We start from the raw sequence: 20,756 nt of genomic DNA, 5'->3' as shown, positions 1-20,756 counted from the left end.
GAATGTTTGAGTGTGGTTGAGATATTGCTTATACAGATAGTTCACACAATAACCAATTGTGCATATATTTTTACATTAGGTTCTGAAGTTTAGTTTTAAAGACTGTTATAAACTGCCTTCATTCGGGGCTGTAAAAAAAATAGGTGGATAATTCGACTTAAGCCCCATAAGTAGCAGTTCGCCCTGCTGTCGATTACCATAGAAATAATATTGCCTCCCTCACTTTGTAAAAATGAAAAATGCATTAGCAGTAACTGTAGTTATACACTTATAATAAAAGTTAAAGCCATTTTTGGACTGCTCATATGGGATTTAGAACTAAAACACCAGACTACTTTCAAGTAGTTTGTGTGTCCACACTAAGTGCAAAACCTGACACTGTCCTGTCACTCGCTGCTTTGTGGTCGTTGTTTGTAAGGGCGAAAACTGAGATTTCCATGGAACAGATAGCTGTTATCGCTTGTGGTGTTATCACAGCATATCTGGCGGTTAGAGAAGATCTGTCAAAGGTAAATCCCCTAGTCTTCATTCAAATCAATGTGAACACATCTAAAATGTTGGTGGCGCTTATATGCGTTAAGTTACCCATTCATTTTTTTATCCCACCATGAATTTATGTCCCACACTGTACAGCAGTGTGTCTAAGCAGTTTAAAACTTTTTCACATTCATTGTATGTCCCTCACACACATACACACATAGATGTGAACTGTGTAGAGTGTAAATGAAGAGTTATGACACCGGGGTGTTGACTGATGTGTTTGTGTATCTCAGGAGAATTCCACTACACACCGGTGGAGATAGAGGGAGGGAAATGGCTTGTTTTCTCTGTAGAACAGTGGAGCTCTTATCATCGTGGGAGAGGGAGAGATTGTCCGATTAGGGATGAGAGATGGCCGGACCACAGAGTATGCGAGGAGAATATGGGAGGGAAAAACCAAAATCACGTGGATGGATAAAAGGGTGGATATTATAAGCTACAGTGTGGTCAAAAGTTCGTATATGCACTCTGTCTTGATTCAGCTTCATCGATGTCTCTAGCTTTCGGACATCCATTACCTCAACTCTGTGTCTGTTTCTCTTGTAGAGTATCTTTGTTGTGCTGTGTTGATCCTATCGGCCTGACATAGTTACAGGTTTTGGTCACGCCATCATAAAGAAATTCCCAGGGGACACTAGATTGTCTAGTAGAGATTCAAAAGACATTGGAGGGTGTGTGTGAGAGATTGATAGAGGGTTTTTGTAACGGAGAGGAGTCTCATTCTCATGAACGAGGTCACGGTTATAAATTAGCCCGTGAGAGAGAGCGAGAGAGGAGGAAAAAAACACGCTGGCCATTTTTTATTCTCCCACTGTTGATGAGTACAAGCAATACTTCTCCCCTGTCTACACTCTTTTAAAGATGACGGGGCCGTACGGCAAGCTAAACTGCGCGGCAAGCTTTATGAATTCCTGCACGGATCAGCAGTATAAACATACACATGGTCACGCTCATGCAGGGGTGCGTCTTTCAACCCGTTCCCACGTCTCAATCTCCCAGGAATGTTACTAGCTCTATAGGGAGCATTTAGACACATTTTCGGCGCTCCATTTCTGCTTTTATTCCAACTTTTTTCTTTAGATCTTTGCTTCATCTGTTAGATCCTCTCCAAATAAAACTATGCCATCAATTGACGCTTTACCATCACCCTGTAAATGGCAAAACATTGCCCTGATGTGATCTTTGAGAACACCCACTTTAAAAACACACATTAAATCACTGTAAGCAACAGTATAGGTTGCAAATGGAGATAAGACTTTATCACCAACTCTCCGGGCAAGAAACTATGACCTCATGGCATTCAATCTAAGAACTACTTTTAGCAGTGTCATGCAATCTATCCAGTGGCGACAATTGTCATAACAATAGGGATAGTTCACCCCAAAATGAAAATTCTGTCTTAATTCGCTCACCCTCAAGTTCTGTGTCAAAAATGTGTGTACATTTCTTTATTCTGATTAACACGGAGAAAGATATTTGGAAGAATGCGTGTAGCCAAACAGTTCTTGGCCACCATTGACTACCAAAGTAGGATAAAAAAAAAATGTTCCATTGAACATATAAGATATTTTGGAGAATGTTGGAAACCAAACAGTTCTTGGGAAATTTTCACAATCATTGTAAGTTTTCATAACTTTGGTAGTAAATAATGGGTGTTTGGTTCCAAGCATTCTTCCAAATATCTTGCTCTATGTTCATCAGATGAATAAAATGATGACAAAATTTTCATTTTTATGTGAACTGTCCCGAATAGGCTTTGGTTTTAAGAAACAATCTTTGCAAAAAACTTACATACGCCCACCATCATATGCCATCTCGGGAATAGTTTTTGCATATCTAATTCTTGTCAAATATAGCAATTTAAGATGCATTGCACTAGGTCAAAAATGAGACACACTAGAATTTTGCTCTGTTCTATACTGTATATGGGTTGAGAATACTCAAAGCATAGTAGGCAAATTTGGCAGGTTACTTTGATAGTGCCTTTTGTAATTTTTGGACCACTACATATTTAGTCTTTATTTATATGACATTCTGCAGTATATCATTATATTTATCTTTATTTGCAGTAGCTTTTGTGTTCCACGGAGAAAAGAAAGTCAAACATGTTTTGATTGGATGAAGTGTTTCCTTTAATGGCTCACCTCCTTCTGGCTGTTCTAAACACATAGGCAAAGGACATCTGAAAAGAGAACTTGGGGAAGTACAGTGTTTTTAGAAAAAATTGAACTGGACGGATTTTTTTGTTTATTACAGAAGGCCTGTAATGGTGAGTGTTCCCACTAAACTCAGACCTCAGTATTTGCTGTTACGTATTTTAAACGCATCCAAGAAGCTCAGAGCCTGATGGCTGAGCACAGTTGGAAAGGCACTTTATGTGTCTCTTAAAGGCTGTTTGGTTTGAGTTACTGTCTTCCCATTTACCCTCCAGAATAGAGCTTTGTGACTTTTAGAACTACTGGAGCCACCTGGGGCTACACACACACACACACACACACACACACTCTCTTTCTTTCTCTCGTCTTCTACATTATGTGGCATGGCATTACAATATTACCCTCACTGACATATGTGATATACCATTCTTGCGCCATTGTAATATTTTATTTTTTAAAGAAAACCATACATGTCCACGTTACTTATTTTTCAGTTTCTCTTCCTCTCTCCCCTTCAAAAGAAATCTTACTGCTTTTGTTGTGTTTTCTCCTCTCACACTGAAATACAGCCACACCTTGTTTCTTTATATCTATCAGTCAGTGCTACTTTTGTTGGGAAAGCTGCTAGAGGTCATTGAAGTCTGCAAAAAACACCTGCCACCTCACAATGGGTCGAGTCTGAAAGGAGTTTTGTATTTTAGCCTGATCTTGGTCCAGTTCCTTTTAAGAAAGTGCTGATGGATAAGCAGTCAAGCTGTTCTCAGATCAGCACAACAGTTAAGAGTTTCCTCAGTTTCAGGTACAGTCAGTGCCGCTTCAGTCACAAGTGTCTCATTGTGTTCAGTTGCGATACCTGCCCCGCTTAGCTCCGCTCAGACTGTTTTCTAATGTGTGGCATTGGCAGCTAACAGTAAAACATTGTGTCCTCGTGTTACCGCTGTCTGTTGTGAGAGGTTATGAGCAGGATGTGTTGGGAACCTCAGCCAAATGGATCGATAAGGATTTTTAATTGTTAGTGTTAACCATTAGCTTCATGTTATTCAAAGTAATGTGCAGTGTGATGTTCACTTTTGCATTCTGTACAACATGAACTGAAAATATTCCAGGTAATAAAGGTTACTGCAAATATAGCAAATAACACTGGCTGTGAAAAAGAGGCGTTATCATTGGAAAATGTCAGGGTTGTCAGGGGTCAACTTGAACTGAAGCCTCAATGACATCATCACCATCTCGGCTACAAGCGGTAGATGCTAAAAATGACTTAAGTGACTACATAATTCTGCATACTACATTTATTTTTTGCTCCATTGTGGTTTGCCCATTTTGAACAATGCAATGAAAATAATCTCAAGCATTTTCAACGCAATCTTAAGTCAGTTTGTTACTAATTTGCACGCCGGCTAATTCTTATGAGCAGTTTTTTTCTTATGAATGTACAAATTTTGCTACGCCACCGACAATCTGTTTTAGGGATGTTTCTTTTTTGTATGATTCACATCTTACAATTTCCTACAAAATAGCCATCTTGTAAAGTAGTTACACATTCATTTGAGATCGAGTTGCATTTAGCTTAACCGAATAGGCTACAAATACTGTAATGTAACTTTAATGATATTGCAGATACTCCCAAACCGGAGCCATTGAGAGAGAATTGCGTCAACTCCTTTGACTCCTATGAAACAGTTTTTTCACAGCAATGGAGTCTCTCAATAGTTTCAGGAAGCTACTAGTAATGCATATAGCTGCGACTAAACAAACCAACTGAAATAAACTTTTAACCCATTTAAAGATGCAAGTCATTTTGTGAATAAAAAAATAAAGAAATAAAGCATTTAAAGAGAAAACACAACTTCCTGCAACTATACGAAGGCTTTATGAATCCGTTGGCCCAACTCTCCCTTTCAATGGCTCTGCTCCAAACTATTTTGCACAGGATGTTAATACATCTCAACCTAGACTTTCGTAGAATTGTTTTCCATGTTAGTGAGTTTTTGTCTCAACCAAACCTTTCATGGTTGCTGGCTTTCTCTTTTCAGCATGATGAAATGGATAGCTCGCCATCTCCTATAGCTCTGAATTAAACATCGACTATGTGCTTTAAAAAAATATTTGTATTGTCTCAACCTATTTATGACATATTAGAGCACTACTGTAATGCATTTCTAACTGTAAAAATGCAGTCTTTATTTGTAATTTCCATTTTATTCAAATTAAACAGTTAAATTATAGTCCATCTCTGGTACTTCAAAGTTCTTGTTTTGGTTGAGCAGTGACTGAGACAAAACAAAAGCGAGAGGAAGAGGAACTGATCCAGCTGCCTAGAAAAAACCACAGCACCTGGGATGAAGGAAGTGAGCATGTGTGGGTCCCATACGCCGTGATGTTTCTGACCCCGGTCGCTTTATAAAAGGCTCCTTTGATGCAGAGGCGGGCCTGCTGTGGCAGGGCAGAGCTTTAGGTGTGTGTGAGATTAGGAGGGTGTACTTTAACCCATTTAACACTGGGCTGCTTGCCAGATTTTGTAGCTTAGTTGACTAATCCCCTTCCTCCTCTTATCCACAACTGCCCACGATTGTGTTTATGTTCATGTCTGGGTACTTGCATTTTTGAGAGTTTTGTAAGTTCAAAAGAGGATGAGAGGGAATTGGAAACAGTTTTCACCTCCATTGATCGTTTCCTGCTTGTAAAACATGTTGATGGTTTCCCTGATGGGATTTGAAACAGACCTGTAAGTTTAACTGGACAGACCAGCTGACTCAGCTCTCCATCTCTCTCTCTCTCTCTCCTGGTGGAGCGTTTGGAACTTCTGAGGGGACTTCCACTGTAATCATACCCACTGTTTAATGCTCTTACAGACTAGATTACTTTGAAAACAACTTGAATTTAACATAGTCAGCAATGAATCAACGTGGTCATCAATTCTGAGTCGATCAACAACTACAACAACATACTTAAAAAATATATCTATATATATATATATGTTATATCAGTGTTTTTTTTACCTTGTGGGGACATTTTTGGTCAAATCAAACTAAATGATGTTAAAATGCAAATTAGTTTGTAAGATGTTTAGATTTAGGGGTAGTCTTAGGGGATAGGCTATCATATACAGTTAATGCAGTGTCAAAAATCTTTATATGTATGAAAAATTCCCCATAGAACATGAAAAAGGTGTGTGTTATTTACAATTTTTAAAGTAAAGTTTAAAACCTCCACTTGATTGGATCGTATTAATTTTGTTATTATTGAATAGGCACTGTAGCTGTCCACTGTAGTGACCTCTTCGCTTGAAAGGGTTAAAAATAACATTTTTAAATTTAGTCATGCACTTATATTTTATGGCTAGTCTTTTAATTGTCCTCAACCTTGTGCACGTTACCCTTTACCCCTTTATTTACCTTGGATGGATATTAGTTGGCATTTTTCCAGGCTGTAGATGCCAGAACATTATAGATTCAAAAGCCTTTTTTATTGCTGACAGAGAGAGACATTTACCAAGCACATGCTGAATTAGTGTCATCGCCGGCTTATTTGTGGTTGAAGAAATTGAGGGTCGTAATTACAATTCTCTGCTAAACATGTTTCCATTATGCACATTAATATAACATACTTGGATGACACTTTCTTGTTAGACCTATTCTTCATAGTACTGCACACTAGACTGTTCTTTAACTGTAGTTAAGAAAAACAAATATCATTTTTTTTTAACCTCCCTCCATCTGAAGTTAATGCCAGTACTGCTTTTGAAGTGGTCTTATGCGTGCGTGTATGAATGTGTACCGTTTGGTCTTGCCTGGATCACTGAAGGCTGTGTGGTTTCTATCTGAGCCAGGGCTCTGTCACATTGCCTTTCGGCTGAGCTCTGTAGAAACCGGGTCAAGTAATTCGCTCCGTATCCTTCTCAGACGTCAACCCCACCCCCTTTCCAATCCTCCTTTCTCCTTTAACAGCAGGACAAACTGGCTGTGAATAATCTGCAGATATTTATAATTAACCAGAGATGAGTTTAGGATTGAGAAAACTGAAGAAAAAATGCATTATTGGCTAAAATATAGCCTACCCTCCTTCACCCAAAATGGCAGATCTGCATTTTAAGTGCGTTGAATTTTCCAAGTGTAGCCCACATTTATATCTACTTATTATGGCTGACACTTTGTTTGTTGTGGCTGCTTGTGATGTCAATGTCATGTGCATGAGGAAGTTGTCAGAGTTGAAACGATCAAACGTGTGACCCTGTCAAACAGCAAACGTGGTGATTGGAACCTCGGATGCCTGTAATAACCGTCACTAACAGCATCACAGACGTTTATAAACGGTCCCGTCAGACTCTGTTTATTTTAACAAGATATGACTCGACCAATATGGCTGTTGGGTTCCCAGTAGTAAAGAACCCATTGCTGTGCGCGACGAGTCTCCAGCCCCTGCTTGTGCTGAGGACCGCACCCTGCAGTCCCCGTCTGTGCCCGTTTCTGAAGGCCAACGCTGCAGCTGGCATTGGCGAAAGGGCAGCTTGGTAAGGGCAGGGTTGGGCAGCCCGGGTGCCATCTGGACTCTTTGCTGGATGGCGGTTCTTGCATCCTCCAAGCCTCGAAGGGAGCCACAACAAACACACTCCGGAGGTCACGAGAGGACAGGCAGAAGATGTAGCCGGAATTCAGAGACCTAAAGTCAACCTAAAGCACTCTAATGCATACTAGATTAACACAACAATGCAGTTTCATAAAAGCGGTCACGTTCTCGGGTTTTGCCAGGAAATGCAAAAAAAGCAGCTGTTAAGGACATTCTAATGCCTTGGTTGTGGGCTGCGTCATTGTTTCTGTACTCATAAAAGCTTAGAAGCATCAGAGGCAGATGCTCATCGTACAGCCGCATAGATGCGATTCTGCTTGCTGACAGTCAGTGTTTGTGGTTTTCTGTGTCTGGCTTCTGTCATGAGAACAAACGAAAAATGTACCCGTGAAGCTGGAGCATGGGAGACAGAAATTTTTTTTTTTGTATCTCTTCTTTGAGGGGAATCTCTTTCATTCACAGAGGATTATGATGCTGTGAGTGTCATTTTGCCAAGTGTAGATTAGTATTCTGTTCTTGTTATCACAGTACTGCCAATATTAGTTGTTCTTATTGAAAACTGAAACTGTGAGACTAATGCTTTGATGGGGTTTTTGTCTAATACTTTGGGCCAATTTTTATAATTTGCAGATTTGTTCCAGTTTGCACACTTTTACGACCACTAAAATTACTTATTTTGCAGTTGGATGGTTGGGATACAGCATGAAACCAAAACCATCTAAATTTATAAATAACATTTTTAGATTCATGCATTTAAAACAGGCTGTAGTTGCATTGAAGCTTTTGGATCGTATAATATAGGGATGCTCCGATCCACCTTTTTTGCTTCCGATACCGATTTCGATACCTGAGATTCAGTATTGGCCGATACTGAGTACCGATCCGATACTAAGGTAACATTTTTAAATTGCACAATTACTTAATAAACTGTGTGCATTGCTGTGCAAGACATCAAGCTCGACTTAACATTCATTTCCTGACCCGTAAAACAAAATATCAAACAAATGATTCACAAATTTAGTGAATTATTTATTAAACCAGCAAAATAAAACAAAATGTTCACTATCTTAAACTTGAAATTCAAAATTAAAGTGGAAATTAAGCAGCTGAATAAAACAACTGCTTCACTAGCTTGATAAACAGGTATAAATTAATGGAAACAAAATCTCTGAATAACTGTTATGTGCAAATATAATTTAAAAATCAATGCATAATAAACAATAAAGCAGCTGAAATTGAGCAAAAAAATAGCTTTACTGCTTTAGATATTCAAACAGGAATCTGCTCTTTTTAATGCTTTAGTCATTAAAGCAAAGTCCACTAAACTAAGCTAAAGTTTAGTGGAAATCAAATTTAACATCCAACACCGAAAGATAAATAAAACACTAGCTTCCCTAGCTTGTGCTGCACATGTAAAAATAAACGGAAAAAGATATAATAGTTTAGTCGGTACAAATAGAAATTCTAAATCAAATTATCCCCAAAACTCAGCGCATTGACATCTTTATTTTTGTTCGTATACGTGTTTGCAGACTTTTTGGTACAGTTCAGGTCTCAGATAAATATTTACGCTCCACCATGTCGTACCGCGGCTCCAGGTGGTCTAAAGCCATTGTTCGCTATGAAGGACAGCGGTTGCAAATCCATTACCATGAAATTCAAAATGCTTTCAATGATTTTCGCTGCTTTCACACTACCAGATGGAAATTTCTGAATTATTTTCGTTGTCTCCTCCAAAGTTAGCTGCTTCGTACCGTCTCGTTTTAGTTTCTTCAGCTTATTGAACTCGGCGTGCTTAAATTAGTAGTAATATAATGAACAGCTTTATTACCACCCCTCGGAACATTTACTTCGCATGTATTGCAAACAGCGGTGTAACTTGTTGGCGTAGCTGTTCTAAAGTAAATCTAAATGGCAGATATTTTGGCTCGCTCCGTGCTGTTCGCTGCTCAATGTAAGCTATGTTCGCTTGTTCACGCGCATTACGTACAGAGCACGTTGCTAGCGTATGATGTCACACGCTTCGCAAAGCACAGCCACGAGAGAGTTTAAGCGCCGGTGTCTCCAGGAACTTTTACATCGCCTAGCAGAAATTTTATGTCAGCTAGATCGGGTATCGGTGCAATTTGTCACCGATACCCGATCTAGAATTTTATTCAGTATCGACGCCGATTTCCGATACAAATATCGGATCGGAGCATCCCTAGTATAATACATCCAAGCACCTTTTATATGATATTTTCACTATATGGACACGCCAATACACAACAGTTTGAAACTGTAGATGGATTTTGGTTTGACTTTCAAAATGTTAGAAGTACCACACAGTAAAGTGCGCTACTTCATACACTTTGTAAAAAGAAATTTCTCGGGGAATACTGGCTGGATGTTAGCAGTATTATTTGTCAATTCGGTGCCATTGGTTGGATTGCAGTGCCAACAGGCAGCAGTCTCTGGTTTCCAGTATGTCTCCCCTTGGCTTTAATTGTTTGCAGGAGTTTCACTTCATTACAGTGCTAAGCAGCAAACTGCTAACAACCAAGGCCACCCAGTGGGCTTACAGCTCCCATTTTCCCAACTCTGTCCATCTGGCCTTGGGAAGGAGGGATGAGGGAAGGAGGAGAGGTTGAAGGGGAGCGAGATTACAACATGTCTCAAAGGGACGCAGAGCCCTGTAAATGTCTGCCGCAAGCAATGTTTTAAAGCTAACTGCAGACCTTGTGGGTCAACAGTATACACCTCATACTTGCTTTTGTTGTCCTTGTGGAAGTGCTCTTTATGTTCGGCATTGGCGAAAGGGCAGCTTGGTAAGGGCAGGGTTGGGCAGCCCGGGTGCCATCTGGGCTCTTTGCTGGATGGACAGTTCAGGTCTCAGATAAATATTTACGCTCCACCATGTCGTACCGCGGCTCCAGGTGGTCTAAAGCCATTGTTCGCTATGAAGGACAGCGGTTGCAAATCCATTACCATGAAATTCAAAATGCTTTCAATGATTTTCGCTGCTTTCACACTACCAGATGGAAATTTCTGAATTATTTTCGTTGTCTCCTCCAAAGTTAGCTGCTTCGTACCGTCTCGTTTTAGTTTCTTCAGCTTATTGAACTCGGCGTGCTTAAATTAGTAGTAATATAATGAACAGCTTTATCACCACCCCTCGGAACATTTACTTCGCATGTATTGCAAACAGCGGTGTAACTTGTTGGCGTAGCTGTTCTAAAGTAAATCTAAATGGCAGATATTTTGGCTCGCTCCGTGCTGTTCGCTGCTCAATGTAAGCTGACCTTGTGGGTCAACAGTATACACCTCATACTTGCTTTTGTTGTCCTTGTGGAAGTGCTCTTTATGTCATTTTGGTCTCTGATTAACAATGACAAGGTTAAAATAATGACGTAAAGATATGAGACATGTCAAGACTTGCGGTCGGGGTTAAACATGTTGCTTTGCATCACATCAGTCCACATCATTCATTTTAGCAGACCCACGTCTCTCTTTAAGAATGCGTGTTTTGGCTGTGTAAACGTAAACGTGCTGGTACATTCTTGTGAGGGCAAACGTTCTGCATCTAGAAGCAGAGTGGGAATACACTCAAGAGTCGTGGGAGTGGGTAGGTTGGCAGTCCTTGAATTACAACACAAACACACAGACACAGGCAGGAGGAGCCCATCACATGAATAATTCAGCCACTCTTAGTGATTATTGCGACCCACTGCTGTTTCTGCTCTGTTACTGATCACCATGCAGCTCGACGCCTGGACGGTCACCCCGCATAAATACTGCAGGACCTTTTGATTATTACACCATGTGAATACCAGAGCACTGTATGCTTGTTATACATCATGAATACCTTAAGAAAATTAAAAGATGGTGGCTTTTGTGTACACAGATGTGAAATGCCTAAAGTTAAAGTGCAGTTTATATTGGTTTTGTGTTTTTACCTGCTGTGTGTATATTAGAGTATAAGTCCAAGTTAAAAAAACAAGAGAGAATAGAAAAGAATCTACGTATATATGAATGTATTCAAATCTTTATTTTATAGTCAAATTGACTGCTGTTAAACATTTGCAGTAGTTATATGCAACATCATTGTCGTATGACTTCTGTGCCACATGATCTCATTATGTTGCGTGTGCAGTTCAGCGAGTGGCAACCGGTGTTTATTCATCACACCAGAATTGCTAGGTCAAGTCAAGTGCATTGTGGGAGACAGATCTATTGTTTCCTGCATATTTGTTGTAGGCCATTGAGGTGTTCAATTTAGGGCTGGGATGCTATATCTTGTATTTTTATTCTCACTTTCTCAATGAATTACAGTTAATTGACACCACATCCGAAAGCCAGATGACACTCTCGCGCAGAACCTCCGAAAAGGGGACTCAGAAGAAGTACAATTTATACACGTAGGCCGTTCTCAATTCTAAGAAAGCAAAGAATCAATGGACTTGCGGTCTTGTGGAGACCGGTCTTGCGAGGCAGCCTCAGAAGAACGAACTTGGATGGACGCGCCACAGTGACTTCAAGCGGATTCCGTAAGCGTGCAAGGTTATGTACAATGCATCCTTGATATTGAGAACACATCCGGGTACTTTCATACGTTCTTGAGTATTGGAACCGGACTTTGGCGGTTATTGATGACGCAGAGTTGCTATTTCAACTGCAGGTTATAAACGACTCAATCTCGGAGTGATCGGGCAGTACTTCCTACTGATCAAAGAGCCGTAGTTCATGGAAGAGCTGTGCATAAAACATAGAATTGATTTCAGAATGGACCTAGACAGGCATAATTTATGTGAATATAGATATATCGTCACAGCCTTATTAAATTCATTTGCATACTGCACACGGTATGCATTCTGTATAGGCCATAAACTCAAAGTAACATGGTAGTATGCTGTCTTGAGCATAGCCACATTTTTCGCTTTAGATGTCTGTCTTAGATTGCAGTGCAAATATTTGTAAGTTACAAAGCTGATGTCAACAAAAAAAATTTTTTTCCCCATATTTATTGTTTTCTCTATTTCTTGTTCTGGCTTGTGGTCTCTGGTGGCTTTCAGAGTGCATTGAACACAAGGTGATCTCAAAAGCTGCAGAGGTTGTGATTCAAGATTCTTGAAGAGTTTTATTTAATTGAGTAGGTGGAGAAGCTGTTATTACTCACATCGCATTCTGGTTTTCTTCACCTTTTTTCTGTCTTTCTCCAGTTTCAGCATTCAAAAAATACATATTCTACCCATCTGTCACACCTTTACCAGGTTGTCATCTTTCGTTTAGTTATTGAGGCATGACTGACCTTGATCTGCTTGAGGCTGCTTTCTTCCTAATATTTCTCCTTACAATCTCCAAAGCAGATTTATTATAATTTCTTGCTTAGGGGCTTGTCATTGAATTACATTAGCTGGACTGATTTATTTGCTTTCCTTTGAACTTTTCAGCTATGAATATGAGAGAAAAACATCATAAGAAATGATCACAAACAAGCCACGGTCTCCCCTGGGTCCTAAACAGAGAACAGAGTTAAATTCCCTCTCCTTGTTAACAAGGAACACAATTCCCCCTTCTACTCTTTCTCGGTCTCTTTTCCCTCTTTCTCTCACTCTTGTTCTGTCCATCCAGCCTCATCTCATTGTTTGGGGATGTTACTCAGAGAAAGGCATCGTTTCATTAAGACCAGAGTTGTGGCATTATCTGCATTACTTTCTCCATCCGTGGCTTCTGCTTTATCTCATGACTTCTGTGAAAAGCTGCTTCTTACAAAGACCCACTCAGATCCTTAAAAAGGAGGGAAAGCGATCTAGGACATCTCTAGAGACTGATCTGCTCATGAAAGCACAAGTGCTTTGCAGACTCATTCGGAAATCTGCGCACATGCAGTAATACATGCAAAGCCAGGCCTTTTTCAGAATGCAGATGAGAATTTAGAAAATGCAGAATAATGCATTCACAAGACTAGAGTTCTTTGTTGACGGAGGAGAATATCTGACAGAAGAGAAACTGTGTCAGAGACCCTTTGTTTAACTACAGTAAAGCCCCTTACCCCCCACCCCTATGTCTCATGTCCCGGCCAGTTGCGTGTTCACATGCTATTGTGTATATTGATTGTTTTTCGTGAGTAAGTTGTGGTTAAGGAGGGTTCAGTTCTTTTAGACAGAATTTAGACGCTTGCTTTGTTTGACCTTGAAAATTAGCATGAAGTGGCATCAGATTACGAGGTAAACAAAAACTTATTGTGCTCATGTTAGTGAGTTATTGTTCAATAAACTTTGTATTGCATTCCTGTCACCTAGCTGCTTATTTCCTTCCAAGTCATTAGATAAAGTCATTTATCTAAAGCCTTTCCTCTGAGGGTTAATGTGCATTTGTGCATGAGTCATAACTAATTACATGATGTGCAGTTGATGGTCCAGTTTGTAAGAATTTTGCAGTAAAATATCCAAAAACCACTAGGCTAGTGTTATATATTTTGTTCAGCTGAGTACTCACAATATCTCAAATGTTTCCAACTACTTGTTAATCGTGGAAAAATTGCCATTCTAAACAGTGACATGTGGCTGTGCAGTCGCCTGGCAATGCCGTCATATCAGCGTTATCCTTTGTTACCGCCTTTCATGACTTGGAAAACGCATCATCGTAGACAAATGCGGAAGTAGACTCTAGCATCTAACAAGCCACTAGCTTTTTTCGCACTGTCTCTTATTTATGACAATGCAACGTTTATAAAACTTTACCTCATCTGCTAACATGATTTCTCGTTCCCGTCTGATTGATGGGCATCAGCAGTAGAGTTGAAGACAACAGATCCCATCATTCCACGCTCCTTAACAATGTCACCAAGCTACAGCATTGTTGTTGTTTTGATTGTGCGCGGTTTCTATAAACTGTACTTTTAAAATCAACCATGGTCTCTTGACAGCTCTAGTATCCAATGATGCTTATTGTTTATTAGGAAACTGATAGTTGTGACATGTCTGTACTGCATCGTTTAGCTCGGTGTTTCTCAACCAGGTTGCCAGCATAATTTCAAATATTATTTAAAATAAAATGTTTAGCTTTTAAAGTCAAGAGATTTCTTAATGTTTGGTTATTTTTAAACAACAAATACATATTTCCAGTAATATCAAGCTGCAAAATATTTTATTGGGAGGAATTTTGAGTGAGGGGTCGCTCAAATATTGTTATTGACGATGGGAGTCTAAAAGGCTGAGAACCACTGGTTTAGCGTAATCTAGACAATTACAATATTGGTGGATAAATTGTTGGGGGGAGGGTTTTCACCCAAAAATTATGGATTGCTTCTTTAACGTTTTTTGTTTTAATAAAACTTAAAGGTCCAGTGTATGAAATTTAGCGGCATCTAGCAGTGAGGTTGTGAATTGCAACCTCCCTTTCGAAGGACTAAGGTGGCTGACACAGTATTAAGATGTTGTCACGTTTAAGCTTCTTTGCCAAAGAAGATAACGTGTTTATAAAACGCACTCTGTAGAGCAGTTTATCAGTTTAGGGCTACTGTAGATAGAAACAACATGGTGAATTCCATAGGTGACCAGCTGTGTATGTAGATAAAATTGCTCATTCTAAGGTAATAAAAACATAATGCTTCATTATGTAAGATCTTTGAAGACATAGATATTATATTATATTGCATTTCTGTCAATAGATCCTCTTAAATTGGACCTTTAAATAAATATATTTAGTGTTGTTGTCCTTGTCTACTAAAATTACAAAGTTTCACAATACAATAAATTACAGGAACACATGGCCTTGGGTGGCTTGTTGCTTTAACAAACATGCACACGTTAATGTTTCTGCTAGATACGCTTTTGGTGACCTTTCGCCAATGATCCTTGTTCAATGCCTGTTGGTTTTGCTGTGGCTCTCAGTGTTTTAATGAAAACTTTTTTAATCTATGATTGAGTCGGTGTTAATCTGAAGTGACAGCCTATCCAGAGGGAGATTTTCTCCTTCTTAAAGTAAGAACTAGAGGATATATTTCTCAGTGTAGCCTCACTCTAGTCTGGCCTGCAGATTCCCATCAGTCCCCTGCTGGATGTCGTTTATCCTGTTTAGTAGGTCCATCAGTTCTTGTTAGGCCTTCGGCAGTGCGGCACACTAACCATGTGTATCTTTGGCTCCTCGTGGCAGAGCTCTTATCGTATACAATTATTATATGATGTCAGATGTCTCCCAAGTGTTCTGCTTCTCTCTTTACAAAATTTTTGTTACAGCATATCCGTATGAGGATGAATACAGTATTTTTATATCTGTTATCTTGTCATAAAATGAATTAGCCGGGTTATAGGCATATTCTATGACAGTAATGAAGAAACATGAAAAACAGGGCATGTTTGTTTATTCACAGTCCAAGATTAATGCTACCTGGGTACCAAAGAGACTAGAAATTAGTTTAGGCATGTAAATAAAATGAGCTATTTGCTAGTTGCCTGGTAACTTTATTATGATCTGCAAATCAGCATGGCTTAAATCAGATTGTAACCACGCATCTTACATCTTATTAAAGAATAATATTAAGTCTCGTCTAGAAGGACTAAAGTACCACTTGTGAAATACATCCTGTACTAAATAACCAAAATGAAAATAACTGCTTTTGTTTTTCTTACAGATACGATAAAAGATGGAGGCGGCTCATTGCTGATGCAGTGAAAACAGCTCAATAATTATATCGTAAAAAGGACAAAAATACATTTTTGGAAAAGGTAAGAGATATTTCTGCACTGTACATTTTCTCATTTTAACCGTCATTGGCAGGTTAATGGTTAACTTTTGATCCTGCTTGAATGCTTATTTAATTCCCTCTTAAATTCTTTGGCTGTCCTTCTGTGCTAACAGCTGAAATGATTAGAAATGAATTTGTCCAGCACTTCCTCTGAACCTTGTTTTTACAGAGTAGTCTTGTGTGCCACAACTGGACACTCTGTAGTGTGTGTTCACTCTGGGGAAATGGATGTATCTCCGGCAGCTGTGGGGATGTAATTCAGTCCTGTAGCCTGTCATCATTATTATCGGGACCCCTGCGGGTGTTTGCATAGTCTCTGACGTCAGCCAGTAGACATAATATAAGAGAGAGAGAGAAAGCAATCCTGGCTAGAGGAGTTTGTTTGACCCTCTGATGCATTTTTTTTAACCATCAGGGAGTGATGTTACATCCAGACTACCATTGGATTAACATTGTGCCTTACTTACAGTTCTGTTATGGTGTTCTGTCTTTTTGGTTTTTTTAGGAACAACATAAATTCAGTATGCCTGACAAAAGTGGTGATCTACCTTGGGAATATTTAACTTGATTTTCTATTGCAGTGGGTAGTATAATGCCTTTTGTACCGGATAATTGATGTATCTGATGGATAAAAATGTAGTATAATTTAATAAAGGAAATAGATTAGCATTAAGAAATAAGAAAGTGATAAGTGTTGTTTTCTGGATGAAGAGTTGAAAGCTGACAGCTGGAGGAACTGGCCTGAATAGTTACAGTACATTCCTACCCTGGGTCAAACATGAGACTCAAAGACCTTGCCAGATCCTAAGTTCCTTGAGGATTTCCCTTAACAAAAGAAGTGTGTGTTTCTAAAACCATTAAATTTGTTTTTAAAATGTCTGTGTGTTCGAAGGTTATACTCGGACCATTTAAAGAATGTAACTTTGTTTTGTGTGAATATTTCACTTTACTTCTATGGTACGTATTGGTCTGTTACGTCTTGTGTGTAATGTTTTTTTGCCTAAAACTCACTTTAATTTGTGTCTGTAAGGGTCTAAAACCTTAAAACATGCATAGACAAACAAGACCCCACTAAGTTTCAAACAGCCCATACATCCTATAAAGATGGACGACTGGTATGAAAAATTTATACAAGCCACCTACTTATGTCTGATAATGTTTCTAATATGGAAGTGCGAACGAAAAATAGCTCAATAATGTCATTAAGTCGCTTTATTACAAACTCTCTGTATGCAAGAGGATGACATCACATTTTCCCCAAACTTACACAACGCTTACGCATTTCCGTAAGCACTACCAGGAAACATAACCTCTCCTTCCTTATTTTAAAACTTAGAACGTCATATAAAATCCATTTGTAGTGATGATCTGACCCTTGGACGCATCCCTTATTTAGTGTAACGTGTGAAGTAAAGGACAAGCGAAAACTGTTTATTGTTTGTTTATGTTTGAAAGTTTGATACGCCAAGTCCCTATGCAGTGTTTACTATTCCCGCAGCATGAGATATCAATAGAAGTCTACTTACAGGGCACTTATGCTCGATTGAAACACACATTGAGGTGGAAACCAACAGTGTCTTCTCCCGTTACATCATTTCTACCATTTCTTGGAACGAAAGGAAAGTAATTAGTCATCTGCCATAATAGATGGAAATTGCCTCTTTGGCAGCTCTCCTACTGATTGTCATTGAGAGATCTTTTTAAAGCACCAGAGGTGTGTGTGTGTGTGTGTGTGCTTGTTCTTTGTTCTAAGTGTTTGCTTATATATAATCGGTTCTCTCAGCTAATATAGTTTTAAAAATACCTACAAAGTAGGTGTTTAGCCCAGCATGAATACTTACGAAGCGATCCTTCTAAGCCAGAAAATGTGCGGCTGAGATAAGAGAGATGTGGATTTCACTTTGATATGAAGGGCAATGAATGTGCATCCAACATCTGATGAGAAGCCACATGACTGCTGTGGCGTAGACACAATAGTGCATGTTTCTGTGAATTGACAAGCAGTGTGGGCTTTATCATGACTTTGAGAAGAAAGGAGGCTGGTTTTAGGTGTAAGAGATAAGATGATGCTAAGAGATGTTTTTTAAGTAAGTCGCATGAATAGCTCTTTGTTCGATTTTCGAGTCTAGTGTGTATACATATCAAGACAACACATACACATTAAGAAAAACCCATAATATATAGCAAGAACTGCATTTAAAGGAACAGTTCACCTAAAAATGAAAACTCTGTCTTCATTTACTCCCCCTCGAGTTGTTCCAAATCTGTATAAAGGTTTGTTCTGATGAACGCAGAGAAAGATGTTTGGAAGAATGCTTGTAACCAACAGTTCTTGACCAGCATTGACTACTATAGTAGGAAAAATTGCTTTATACATTTCTTCTGTTGAACACAAAATAAGATAATGAAGAATGTAGGAAAGCAAACTGTTCTTGGAAACTTTTAACTACCATTGTAATTTTTCCTACTATGGTAGTCAAAGATGGGGAAGAACTGTTTGGTTACAAGATTCTTCTAAATAATGAGAGAATGATTACAGAATTGCAATTTTGGGGTAACTGTCCCTGTAACTGGCTGCATATCATTTTATAAACAAATTCAAAGACATGTATAGGTTTCCTGATGATCTTACCATCTCTTTCCTCCCAAAGCACCACTGAACCCACTCTGACAGATGTGTAGTTACTATCAATGCCTTCAGCACACATACTCTAGTCTACACATATGTAAATAAAATTTCGGGCCCACTTTGAGTTTGCACTATTTGGCAGCACTTTCTCTCAGCCTTTTCAAGTTCAGGTCCCTTCAACCCATTTCAAGCTTCCCACAGAGCTTGTTAAATTTTAAATGATCAGATCTCGGTGACTGATGTTAGTTCTGCCTTTGCCAAATGTACTGCAATAGCTTTATAACCGCACACATGCCTCAGACTGGTAAAGTGTCTGTTCAGTTGTGTCATGGCTTTGTCCTAATGTCAGGATGTTGTTATTCGACATCTCTACAATCATCGCAGTTCTCTGCTTTTAACATGCTGAATTGAAGACAAACCTGGGACCTTGTGATCTAGAGCTTCCCAGAGAGCTTTAACTGCTTAAAAAGTCTGACAGTAGAAGAGGCCGTGCAGGACAAAAAGATGTACTGAGGAGACTTTTTTTTAGCTATTGAAATGTCAAAACAGCACAAACTCAGAGATGTTACATCATGCAGATTGTGCCGAGAGGCAGATGCTGCTCCGTGTTTCAGTGACTAACTCGTTCACTTACCAGAAACCTCGGAAATCAGAGAGACTAAAATAGTCAGGCTGGCGAATTTTGTAGAATATTCATGCAACTCAGATTGAAAAATGTACAGTTCTATGGTGTAAATGTGACGAAATGAAACCTCTCCTATTTCTATTATTTTATATCTCCTATGAGAAGGTTTTTAGTTTTTTAACACATTAGCAACATGTTAACAACCATTCTTAGCAACCTCATAACCGTGCCCTGGCAAACATCCCAGGAATTGTCCTTGCAAATTTCGCATGGATAAGCACCCATTCGATTTAGTTGTATTTCCTGTCTTTTTGCCTTCTAGCCTGTGTCCTCTAGAGCACAGTTGCACCTTATGTGTCCTGAGAGCGCACTTATTGTTCCATATCTCAAACAGAACGTATTTTGTTAACAATTACAGCCGCATGTTGTAATGACCTCTTGAGGTCACAGAGGGTCGCCTTGAACTCTGAATGTTCACGACGCTGACCTGCACACGGCCACAACCCCTCACACTCAAAAGCAGACAAGCCTTCATATTGCTTTCACATAACGCCGGCTGTGTGCGTAACCTAAAAGTACCCTTTTTCTGCCCACTGCCTGGGTGTGCTGTATTTTGTGCCTTGGCAGGCCTAATTGGATGAAGTGGAGCATACTGTAATGTGTTGTCATGGTGAAGCAGTTCTGGGCTGTAATGTGATTTGCAGTTGTGGCAGTCAAAGCTGTAAATTCTCACCGACTGAGCTGAGTGTCAAACGCGCAGTGCGACCCAAACGTAGGTGTGCATCGTGCGGAGCCCTGCAATCCAATACAGATACGGACCGCTGCCAGCTGATGTCGGCCGTCTCACGCACGCACATCACTAAAACACACACACTTCAATGCATAAACAATTGGGTTGTGTGCGGACAGGATGGAACTAGAGCTGAATTGATTAGTATTGATGGCCGAGAGTCTGTCAGGTCGTCATGTCTCTCGCCGCAGGAAATGTTTGTGTGGCAAAGAGTGTCTCCTCTTCGTGTGTGTGTGTGTGTGTGTGACAGGTTTTTTTAACTGCATGTCTAGGATTAGGTCAATAATTTGAATAACTGCAATTAATCCTATCCATAATTAAAACTAATGTTAATACTTGGATTTCTTTATGCAGGCGCCACATCAGAACAGGCGGAGTTAATTTATTGCATCTGTAAATCTTCACAGCAGCCAGCTTTACATTGGCACTCTTAGCATCATGATAAACAAAACTGTTAATCATATTTTGAATGAATTATACACAGAAGCCGAGCAACACGACAATACTAAAACACTCACATTCCGTTCTAATCAACAAAGCTGTAATTTCAAGTGTAAAGTTTCATGTGACTTTGAGCTCTGTGCTTGAAACTTGAATTTAAACCCTTTTGATTTTCCAGTGTATTGGTTATCATGCTGCTATAAAACCACTAGACTAAACCTTAATGGAATGCTGTTATAGACACTTCACGGGACAGCCATAATAATAGTAATCTTGTT

At 39.3% G+C, this 20,756-nt stretch overlaps 1 protein-coding gene across 4 annotated transcripts in view; it reads left to right on the top strand.

Moving 5' to 3' along the window:
• sipa1l3 (signal-induced proliferation-associated 1 like 3) overlaps positions 1-20,756 on the top strand; it is a 59,236-nt gene that overhangs the window by 7,403 nt on the left and 31,077 nt on the right. For all 4 annotated transcript variants that reach the window (XM_056765932.1, XM_056765933.1, XM_056765934.1 and 1 more), the window contains exon 2: positions 15,880-15,973. The gene's annotated coding sequence lies outside the window, so the exon portion shown is untranslated. The remainder of the gene's footprint in view (positions 1-15,879; positions 15,974-20,756) is intronic.

Source organism: Triplophysa dalaica, chromosome 14 (assembly GCF_015846415.1).
Source record: "Triplophysa dalaica isolate WHDGS20190420 chromosome 14, ASM1584641v1, whole genome shotgun sequence".
In the NCBI taxonomy this organism is placed as follows: domain Eukaryota; kingdom Metazoa; phylum Chordata; class Actinopteri; order Cypriniformes; family Nemacheilidae; genus Triplophysa; species Triplophysa dalaica.
This window is presented reverse-complemented; position numbering and strand designations above follow the sequence as displayed.